At 38.8% G+C, this 12,188-nt stretch overlaps 1 non-coding gene across 1 annotated transcript; it reads right to left on the bottom strand.

Moving 5' to 3' along the window:
* Positions 1-7,474: 7,474 nt before the first annotated feature.
* LOC128282007 (small nucleolar RNA R71) lies at positions 7,475-7,581 on the bottom strand. The gene has a single exon (XR_008272315.1). It is a non-coding gene; the product is annotated as a small nucleolar RNA R71 (small nucleolar RNA).
* Positions 7,582-12,188: the final 4,607 nt, after the last annotated feature.

Below are 12,188 nucleotides of genomic sequence, written 5' to 3'. Positions count from 1 at the left end.
TATCCTCAAGTATCTGAATTATCCGCTCGGATTGACCATCGATTTGGGGTGAAAGGCGGTCTTTGAAATGCAACTTGGTACCCAAAGCTTCTTGAAATTTCTTCCAAAATCGCGAGGTAAATCTCAGATCTCTATCCGACACAATAGAAATCGGTATCCCGTGTAATCTCACAATCTGAGAAATGTACAATTCGGCTAGTTTATCCAATGAAAAATCCGTACGCACGGGGATAAAGTGAGCCGACTTAGTCAGTCTATCAACAACAACCCAAATCGCATCCTTCTTACTTGCTGACAATGGCAGTCCAGACACAAAGTCCATTGTGACTCGATCCCATTTCCACTCGGGTATCGTGATCGGCTGAAGCAATCCTGAAGGCACTTGATGTTCCGCTTTCACTTGTTGACATATTAAACATCTCGAAACAAAGTCGGAGATGTCTCGTTTCATACCATGCCACCAAAATCGACGTTTCAAATCGTTGTACATCTTCGTACTCCCCGGGTGGATTGCCATTCGGCTATAATGGGCTTCGTTCAGAATCATTGAAATAAGTTCCGAATTCTTTGGAACACACAGACGACTTCTGAACCTCAAACAATCGTCATCACCAATATGAAACTCCGATTCCTTGCTCGGAACACACTCAGCCCGTTTTGCAACCAACTCATCATCAACTTTCTGAGCTTCACGAATTTGATGAGTCAACAATGGTTTGGCCTTTAATTCGGTTACTAACACATTGTCGGGTAGAATAGACAAGTGTACATTCATTGCTCGTAAAGCAAACAGTGATTTCTGGCTTAAGGCGTCCGCAACCACATTAGCCTTTCCCGGGTGATAATCAATGACAAGCTCATAATCTTTTAACAACTCGAGCCAACGTCTTTGTCGCAGATTTAAGTCTCTTTGAGTCATCAAATATTTGAGACTTTTGTGATCCGAATACACATGGCACTTCTCACCAAATAAGTAATGTCGCCATATCTTTAAAGCGAATCGATGGCGACCAATTCGAGATCATGGGTCGGATAATTTTTCTCATGTGGCTTTAATTGTCTCGACGCGTAGGCCACAACTCGACCTTCTTGCATTAATACGCAACCTAACCCAAGTAGGGAGGCGTCACTATAAATGACAAACTCTTTGCCAGATTCGGGCTGCACTAAAACTGGAGCTTCCGTTAAATGAGTTTTCAATTGATCGAAACTTTTCTGACACTTTTCCGTCCATTCAAACTTGACATCCTTCTGAAGTAGTTTCGTCATGGGTGTGGCTATCATCGAGAATCCTTTTACAAACCGTCGGTAGTAACCGGCAAGTCCCAAAAGCTCGAACCTCAGTAATATTTCTGAGGCTTCCAGGTTAAGTATAGCTGAAATTTTACTCGGTTAGACTCGAATACCGTCACGAGATACCACATGGCCCAAGAAACTAACCTCTCTAACCGAACTCACACTTGCTGAACTTAGCATATAACCGCTTATCCCGTAAAATTTGCAACACTAATCTCGTGCTCGCATGTTCGGTCTCATCTCTTGAATAGACCAAGATGTCGTCAATGAACACCACTACGAACTGATCCAAATATGATCCAAGATCCGATTCATCAAATCCATAAATACTGCGAGGGCATTAGTGAGCCCAAACGGCATCACTAAGAATTCGTAGTGACCATATCTCGCTTACAAGGCGGTTTTGGGTATGTCCGAATCTCGGATTCATGAATCGATAATAGCCCGATCTCAAATCTATTTTTGAGAACACCGAGGCTCCTTCAGTTGATCGAACAAATCATCGATACGCTGATGGCGATATTTGTTCTTTATTGTCACTTTATTAAGCTGACGATAGTCGATGCACAACCTCATGGTTCCGTCCTTCTTTTTCACAAACAACACTGGTGCACCCCAAGGTGAAAAACTCGGGCGAGCAAAGCCTCTATCCACCAACTCTTGCAACTGAGCTTTCAACTCCTTTAATTCCGTTGGTGCCATACGATACGGAGCTATCAAAATCGGTGTGGTCCCAGGTACAAGCTCAATACCAAACTCTATCTCCGAACAGTGGCAAACCCGGTAATTCTTGGGAAAAACATCCGGTATTCACAAACCACCGACACGATTCGTGTTTTATTTCTAACGCTTATCATCAAGTACATACGCAAGGTATGCTTCGCACCCCTTTCTTACATATCTTTGGGCCAACATTGATGATATTACACCGGCAACCCTTCAAGTCCGTAGGTTCAACTCGGATCATCTCGTTATTTGCGCACCTCAAATCAATAGTCTTGCTTTTACAATTCACAACCGCATCATGCACGGTCAACCAATCCAACCCAAGAATAACATCAAATTCATCAAACGACAAAAGCATCAAGTCCGTCGGAAAACAGGAACCTCGAATGACTAGGGGGCATTTCTTACACACTTTGTCGACCAGCACGTAACGACCCAAGGGATTTGACACCCGAATTACGAACTCATTAGACTCAACAGGTAGAGTCTTACTGGATGCTAAGGTTTCACATACATATAATGAGTAGAGCCAGGGTCAATCAATGCAATCACACTAGTATCAAAGAGAGTGAAAGTACCAGTGATAACGTCAGAGGAGGATGCCTCCTCTCGTGCGCAGATAGCATATGCTCTAGCAGGAGCACGAGTCTCGGATCGAATAGCCGTATCAGAGACCCCTCTCTGATTACCACCCCTACCTCCTGAAATCCTCGGGGGTCTACCTCTAGCCGTCGTCCCACTAGATCTTGCACCTTGCATCTTATTCTTCTCATCTAGCTCCGTGCAATCTCTAATGAAGTGGTCCTTGAACGCATCCATAACAGGCCCTATTAATGACTTACCCCAACATTCACCTATGTGTCGTCTTCCACATTGGGGGCATTCGGGCTTTTCTTGACGATTATTGCCCACACTAGCTACCGAGGTAGCTCGTGAGTCCATCGATGGTCGTGCTCTAATGGAAATCCCATGATCGCCCTCGACTTATTTGTGTCCTCTCCGAACTTCTTTACAGTAGAAAATGGAGCCTTGCCCATCGATCTTTTACGATAATCTCTAGCTTCAAATTCAACCTTCCTCTTCTCCTTCCGAGCTCTTCCGCCTTGCGTGCTCGTTCAACTAGTGTTACAAATTCTTTTATCTCCAAAATACCCACCAGTAGCTTTAACTCTTCATTCAATCCTCTTCAAATCTTTTGCACATAGCAACCTCATCAGCCACACACTCCGAGCATACCGACTAAGTCTTACGAACTCATGTTCAGATTCAGATCTCGTCATACGACCTTGCTTGAGCTCCAAGAATTCCTTACGCTTTTGATCGATGAACCGTTGACTAATGTATTTCTTTCAAATTCCGTTTGGAAGAAATCCCAAGTAACTTGTTCCTTTGGGACTATGGAAATTAAGGTCCTCCACCAATAGTAGGTGAGTCTCATAACAAGGATATAGCACACTTAAGACATTCATCGGTGTGCATGATTCATCAAACACTCTAATTGTGTTATCAAGCGAACTCAACCTTTCGGCATCATCAAGAACTATGGCCTTAAACTCCTCGGCCCCACGCTTCCTAATCAAGTCCACGGTGGTTTACTCGACCTCACGGGATCAAAAGCGATGGCATTACGGGCTCTTGGGGTGGATTATTTATATTTGGGAATGGTTGATGAGACGGATTGGTTCGGGCATATTCGCGACCCACTCGTTCAGCATGGTGAAGAAGGCTTGTTTCGCCTTCATCTTGATTATTCGCGGATGACCGAGGCTCAACAGCGGTGTCCCTTGCGCAGAGCAGCCGCTACACTTTCAACGTCATCCGCCAAGGGTCTCTCTACCGGGTTCCATTTGCTAATCAAAACAAAAATTTCAACCGTCAGAAGTCATCACATTTTTAAGCAATAACACATTGGCATGTATAGCTAGACTCACACGCGCTACGGTAGTCCCAGAACCGACTAAACCATAGCTCTGATACCAATAAAATTGTAACACCCCGAATCCGAGACCGTCACCGGAGTCGAACACGAGGTGTTAACAGACTTCATACCACTTATTGAGAATTTCCCAGACAAGCTACCAATCTGTGTACTAGTCGCTTCAAAAATCATAACTTGAGTTTTACAACTCGAAAATCAGTTTCGTAATTTTTCCCTGAAACTAGACTCATATGTCCATCTACATATTTTTTTCTAGAATTTTTGGTCGAGCCAATTAGAACAGTTTATTAGTTAAAGTCTCCCCTGTTGCAGGGATCGACTACACTGACCTTTGTGTGTTATGAATTGGATATCTCCCTGTACAGGGCTTCAATACTGATGCCGTTTGTTTCTGTAGAAACTAGACTCAGAGAAGAATCTACACATATATGGCATGACTCCTAATTATCTCTGGTTAATTTAAAATGTTTTTCCAAAGTCGGAACAGGGGATCCAGAAACCGTTCTGGCCCTGTTTCACGAGAACTTTTATATCTCTTAAAATACAGCTCATATGGTCGTTTCGTTTCATCCATATGAAAATAGACCCATCAAGCTTCGAGTACGTAATTTTTTTTAGCTATTAATTCCACTTATACTATTTTTAGTGATTTTTCGATCTCATATCACTGCTGCTGTCCGCAACAGTTACTGCAGTAGACTATACCAATTTCATGAATCCTTCCTTAGCCTTACTACTCATCCATCATACGTGACACAAATTATGGCCACCTTATCAAAATTAAGGTTTCTAAGACTCGTGGCTATAGATTCTAGCATCCCACTCAAACGACCACATAGGCCATTTTCACATGGCTTAAAGTTTACAACCCAAAATTTAACAAAACAAAATAGCTCATACATGCCAAATGTTCTCCTAAGTCGACTAAGAAGACAATACCAAAAATTGCTCACGGGTGTGATGACTTCGTTGTGATTCTGAACACCCAAAAGGAGACGAGCCCAACGAACCTAAAATGGGTGACAAGAAAACACCGAGTGAGTTTATAACTCGATAAGTCATAAGCATTCCACAACCATCCATTAATAACATTATCATAAAATGAAATAATGAAACAAGGCCAAGTGTTCTAGCCGTGCATCAACTATACCATAGTTCCTTAGATCCTTCGGATCAATCTCATACCAAGTCATACATTTACATTTCATATACTATTCAATAGGATATTTGAAGCAATTACCATACATCATTTCATTTCAACAATCATGCAATTGAAATCATCACATAGATTTAAATCTTACCAACTCCACCCGAGAGCATGAACATAGCATCTATTAGCCATGAACTCAAGGTACTTACTCTTTCCGCTGTCCATACTCATCTCGATAGAGTCACACCTCCATATAAATATTCAATCGGAGATATATGTAGAGTTCGCACACATAGTGCTTAATACTCAATCACGCACACTTAGTGCCACGTGATTCAAGCCCTTTACATAGTGCCATATAGTCCAAACTCGCACACTTAGTGCCGTACATTACAAGCTCGCACACTCGGTGCCAATCTCGCCACCGTACACATCTATTTCTCGCACACTTAGTGCCAAGCAAACTTCCTACACATTTCACTATCTCTTTTACGTTCAACATTATCATCTTTTCATACACATACATTTGTATATATTTCATCTCATTAAACACAATTGCATAGATATTACAATCATTTAAGCAATATCAAATATATGCTTAATGACTTACCTTGTGTTGGGTAAAATAGTCCAAGTCGGCTACTCGATGACCTTCGTCTTTCCCTTGCTTGATTCTCCTTCTTTAACTCCTTGAGCTTAATCAATAAATCAACTAGTTTAACCATCTTGCTAAACATTCATAATTCAATTACACATGCATATGTATGTTTGTATATTCGGCAACCATCCTCACTTATTACCCAATTAGTCAACAATCTAAGCCAAGATAAGGCTTCAATATGCTTGCCTCTAACCGAATGCATGCACACCAATTTTCCCTTCATGTGGCGAATATGCATGCCCATGTTGAGGCCATTTATGCACTTATTACCACACAAAAACAGCATACATTTTACTAACTAATACCTTTCCATATTGTAACTCAATACACATCTATCATTTCCTTCATAACCAAAACATCATCATAAGTAAGTATATACCTTAAGATAGTATATACGTCATACCAATACATCATGCTCAAACATATATACATATATGTATGCTAGAGCCGAATCTCAAGTTGATTGTAACTAAACATGAACATGATTTGAAACACAAATCTTACTCTCCATGCAAAGAGCATAAATCACACTTGGGGATGTACCATGGCGAATACATCACAACACCATAATTTTGGTCATGATTACACAAAGAACTTAGTATATCATTCAAAATGCTCAAAGAAAATCTAAGAGTCCTCAATCCACCATCACATGTATCATCATCAAGCTTCATATTTAACATGCAATGGCATTAACTCAAAATCCACCTTGGCCAAATACCATCCCCATGATATAACAAAGATTTGAACCATGGGCTAATAAGAACATCAAGTTAGCAACCAAAAACATGCATGAATCTCATGGCACAACATCAAACATACCTTAATCTTGATGCAAATATAGCCAAACCTCTTCCTAATCCTCTTCCAACCCAAACATGAAGCAAAATCCTTCCTTCCTCTAGTATTTTCGGTCAAGGGAGAAAAAATGGATGAACAAATTTTTTTTCTTCTCTCTTCCTCAATACACGGCAAGGGGGTTTCACTCACACACACACATTTTTTTTTCTTTCTTTATCACCCATACTTATTTGTTTATTGTTTCTCCCTAATGCACCAACAAAACATGTTTCATGACATGTTTAGCCCATACACCCTTGTCATGGCCGGCCATTAGCTAATAAATGGGGAAATTGACATGCAAACCCCTCATTTTTGCATGCATGATCAACTAGTCATTACACATTTCCCCCTCATATTTTTAAAGTTTACTAATAGGTCCTTTCTAGTGAAATTCACATTTATAACTCTAAATTAAAGCATCAAAAATGTCACACATGAGTTAACACATATTATAGGCATCAAAATAAATATCAAATTATTTTTATGCCTCGATTTTGTGGTCCCGAAACCACATTCCGACTAGGGTCGTTTTAAGGCTATCACAATTAGTAGGCCAGATATTGAGGCAACCCAATTTGAATTGAAACCAGTGATGTTACAAATGCTCCAAACGGTGGGCCAATTTAGTGTTATGCCCACAGAAGATCCACGTCTCTACCTTTGATTGTTTATGGAGGTGAGTGATTCATTCAAGATAGCCGGTGTGACTGAAGATGCACTGAGGCTGAAGTTGTTTCCATACTCGTTGCGAGATCGAGAACGAGCATGGCTCAATTCATTGCCACCAAGTTCCATATCTACATGGCAAGAATTAGCAGAGAGATTTTTGGTTAAGTATTTCCCGCCTAGCAAAAACGCTAAGTTGAGGAACGAGATTACAACCTTCCAACAATTGGATGACGAGTCTTTGTATGAGGCTTGAGAGTGATTCAAAGAGTTACTTCGTAAGTGTCCTCATCATGGGATTCCTCATTGTATCTAGTTGGAGACATTCTATAATGGTCTCAATGCACATACAAGATTGATGGTAGATGCTTCTGCTGATGGTGCAATTTTGTCTAAGTCTTATAATGAGGCTTATGAGATCATCGAGAGGATCACTAGCAATAACTATCAATGGCCAACAAATCGAACAGCTTTAGGAAGACGTGTAGTCGGAGTTCATAAAGTTGACGCCCTCACTTCGTTATCAGCTCAAGTATCGTCTATTTCCTCTATGTTAAAACAGTTTACCGCTAATACTACTAATAATTTATAGCTCAGCCACCAAGTCTGTATGAAGTAGTTCCCTGTGTGTACTGTGGGGAAGATCATTATTTTGAGAATTGTCTATCAAATCTCGAGTCAGTGTATTATGTGGGGAACCAACATCAAAATAGGAGTGTAACAGCCCGGTTTTAACCAAATCAGAACAGTGGTTTCAGAATCTCAAATCTGAGGTTAGAAAATTATTTTATTATTATTTTTAGTGTTTATATCATGTAAATTGATATGTGTGTGAAAGTTTCGTGGAATAATTTTAGCGTTTGAATGCTTAATTTGATAAAAGGACTTAATCGCGTAAAATGCAAAAGTAGCATGCCATAAGTTAAAAGTGTTTAATTGCAATGATTTATTAAATGTGAAGTCTTTATATTTTTATTAAACCATTGATAGTGGAGATGGACATAAATGGCCTTGAATTATATGTTTTATTAATGTTTAAACAAAGGTTAATTAAGTAATTAGTGAATTAAGTTTAATTAAATAAAACAAAGTAAAATGTGCCTTCATTATCACCTTTCTTAACCTAAAATTAAAAGAAAAAGAAATCCATAGAAGAACATTAGGGTTCGGCTAGCAAGTAGCTTGACTAAGATCTTGAAAGGAAGAAATCGAATTTAGATCGGGGGAAATCGAAGGTTATTGAATAGTCGACCTGATACGTCAGTCCCTAATACGAGGTAAGTTCATATGTAAATAAATACCTTTAAATTGATTTATAAATGTTTAATTGTCATTGAATTGCTATGAATGTTGAATGAGCAAATATAGGCAAGAATCAAAGAAGTTTCGATATCCAAAATTCTCGAACGAACCTTAGGAATAGTGTAGGATACAAATGTCATGACATTAGGTTACCGAGATGTGGTTACATGTAAGACTATGTCTGGGACATTGGCATTGTATTGTGATTACGTGTAAGACCATGTCTGGGACATTGGCATCGTTATATGATTTTGTGTAAGACCCTATCTGGGGCAGTGGCATCGATAAGTGACAAGATGTAAGACCATATTAGGGATATGACATTGTATGAGCTATTGTGATTTTTGAGTATCCTTAACAATTCCGAATGATTCAACAGGCAAAGCCAAGTCAAGAAAGAATGTATGAATGAGTTAAGTGATTCAGGTACGTATGAGATTCATACGAGTATTGAAAAGGGAAGTATTTGATGAATTCAATTATGATATTGAATATGTGTACAATGAGAAAGGTTTGTAAACTTGTATATGTTTAGCTATGCTTAGGATATTTGAATTAATATGCAAATATTCATATGATGAATTTACTTGTATATGGCTTACTAAGCTTTTAAAGCTTACTTTGTGTGCTCTTTCCCTATTTTATAGAATATCGAAGCTAGCTCAAACTCGGGGATCATCGGGAAACGTCATCACACTATCGAGCATCATGTTGGTACTTTTGAAGCTATGTATATTTATGGTATATGACATGTATAGGCTATTGTCATCTTGGCATGTTTTGAACTTTGAATTTAGCCATGTAAGTTGGCTTGTAAATGGTGTTGTTTGTGAAGTTGAATTTGGCCTATGTTATGAGTCAATATATGATATGTGATATATTTATGATGCCTTATGTTTTGGTAGGCTTGATATGGTCATTTTGTTGGGTTGATGTGACAGCCCAAAATAGACCCTAGCCGGAATGTGGTTTCGGGACCACAAAACCGAGGCATAACAATAATTTAAAATTTATTTCGATGCCTATAATATGTGAGTATTCATGTATGACATTTTTTGATGATTGATTTAGTGTTATAAAGGTGAATTTCACTAGAAAGGACTTGTGTGAGAAAATTTAGAATTGAGATAGGCAAATGTGGAAGTGGCCTATTGATGCACACTAGGAAATGTTGTCCTTGCATGTCAAATTCCCCAAATTTGACTATAGTGGCCGCCATGGTGATGAATATGGGCAAAAGAAAACATGTTTCAAACATGTTTTGCTAGTGGTGCATGTTAGAAATAATAAAATAAGAGTATGAAAAAAAAAGGAAAAAAAGTGTTCATCTTTCACCATTGCTCTTGGCCGAATGTCCTAAGGAAAGAAAAGAAAAATTTTGCTCATCCATTTTCACTTCTTGGCCGAAAATACTAAGGAAAAAGGGGGAGGATTTTTGCTTCATGCTTGGTTTGGAAGAGATCTAGAAGGAGATTTGGCTAAGTTTTCATCAAGATTAAGGTATGTATGAGGTTGTGTTAGGGGTTTCATGCATGTCTTGGTTGCTAACTTGATGTGCATGTTAGCCATGGCTCAAATCTTTGTTATGCCATGGAAATGGTATTTGGCCAAAGTTGTTATGGTGTTAATGCCATTGCATGCTAAATATCAAGCTTGATAATGATTCATGTGATGGTAGATTGAGGGTTCTTAGATTTTCTTTTAGCATTTTGAATGAGATACTAAGTTCTTTGTTTAACCATGACCAAATTGAAACGGTATGGTGTTGTGGTATTCGCCATGTTGTATCCATAAATATGATTCATGCAAGTTGCATGGTGAGTAAGATTTAAGCTTTGGATATGTGTGTATATTTGGATATAAGCCACTTGAGAATTGACCATTGCACCTACATGAATATATGTTTGCACATGATGAATTGGTATGACATGTATACTATTTTGAGGTGTCTATTTGCTTGTGATGTTGTTTGGTTATGAAATAAATGAGAGATGTGTATAGAACTACAATATGTAATGCGTTAATTAGGAAAATGTATGCTGTTTTTTTGTGTAGTATAAGGTGTAAAATTTGCCTCCACATAGACATGCATATTCGGCCAAAGGAAGTAGATTGGTGTGCATGTATTCGGTTAGAGGCAACCATATTGAAGCCTTATCTTGGCTTAGATTGTTGACCAAATGGGTAATAAGTGAGGATGGTTGCGAATATACAAATATACATATGCATGTGTAATTGAACTATAAATGTATAGCAAGATGATTAAACTAGTTTATTTATCTATTAAGCCCGAGAAGTTAAAGAAGGAGAAACAAGCAAGGGCAAAGCCAAGGACATCGAGTAGCCGGGTCGAAACCGTTATACTCAACACAAGGTAAGTCCTTAAGCACTTGTTGTGAGAACTCCTTGGATAGATATTTTTGGAGTGATTCTCCTATTTATTATTATGATTATATGTACAAATTGAATTTAGTAAGTTGCTTTACCATGATGAATTGACATAAGGCAAAATGTGTGCAAAGACCATATGGCACTATGTGTGCGATTTACTATGGCACTATGTGTGCGATTCACTATGGCACTATGTGTGCGATTCACTATGGCACTATGTGTGCGATTTACTATGGCACTATGTGTGCGATTCACTATGGCACTATGTGTGCGATTCACTATGGCACTATGTGTGCGATTCACTATGGCACTATGTGTGCGATTCACTATGGCACTATGTGTGCGATTTACTATGGCACTATGTGTGCGATTTACTATGGCACTATGTGTGCGATTTGCTATAGCACTATGTGTGCGATTTGCTATAGTCACATTCGGTTGTGGAAATAAATTGTGCATGAGCGAGGTAAGTGATTGAGTTACTAACTAAATATCGAAATTGGGATTGTACGGTGTGCGCATAAAATTATCTAGTGCATTGTTGTTCCAACTTGAGGAAGCAGTTCAAATCGATTGGGCTGACTTGTCGTTTGATTTGGTTGAAGGATTGGGCATGAGATCGAACCAAAAATCTTAGAAATTGCAGTATAGTTTGATATGGCTGGAAACATCTATTTTGTATTATTTGATTACTCACTTATGATTGTTATTGTTGATGGTAGAGTAGTGCTTACGACTTACTGAGTTATGTACTCATTTGGTGTGCTTATTTGTTGTTTATTTAGGTTCTTGATCCATTTTGCGTGCTCGGGACTGTCATCGAAGTCATCACACTGTCTAGCGACTTTTTGGTATCTTCTTCTTAGATGGTTTAAGAAAACATTTCGGCATGTATAGGCTATTATGTTTTGTTTGAACTCGGTATGTAAAATATTGCCTAGCCATGTGAAAATGGCTTATGAATGTTTTGAGCATAATGTTATAATTATTTGGTATGTATATGCTCATTAAGAGGCATGGAAGTGTTTGGCAATGACCAGCCATTAGAATGGGTCATCATGCTTATATTTTGGACCATATATGAAAAAGGGTGGTTGAATCATAGAGACTATGTGTTAGAGAAAGTCTATCCTAGAATATGATGCTGGCAGCAACAGTGACGTGGATGTGAAAAATCACTAAAAATAGTAGGAATAGAATTAAATAGTGAATAA

This window comes from Gossypium arboreum, chromosome 1 (genome assembly GCF_025698485.1).
Source record: "Gossypium arboreum isolate Shixiya-1 chromosome 1, ASM2569848v2, whole genome shotgun sequence".
In the NCBI taxonomy this organism is placed as follows: Eukaryota; Viridiplantae; Streptophyta; class Magnoliopsida; order Malvales; family Malvaceae; genus Gossypium; species Gossypium arboreum.
The sequence above is the reverse complement of the archived record's forward strand: the minus strand, read 5'-3'. Positions and strand labels throughout refer to the sequence as shown.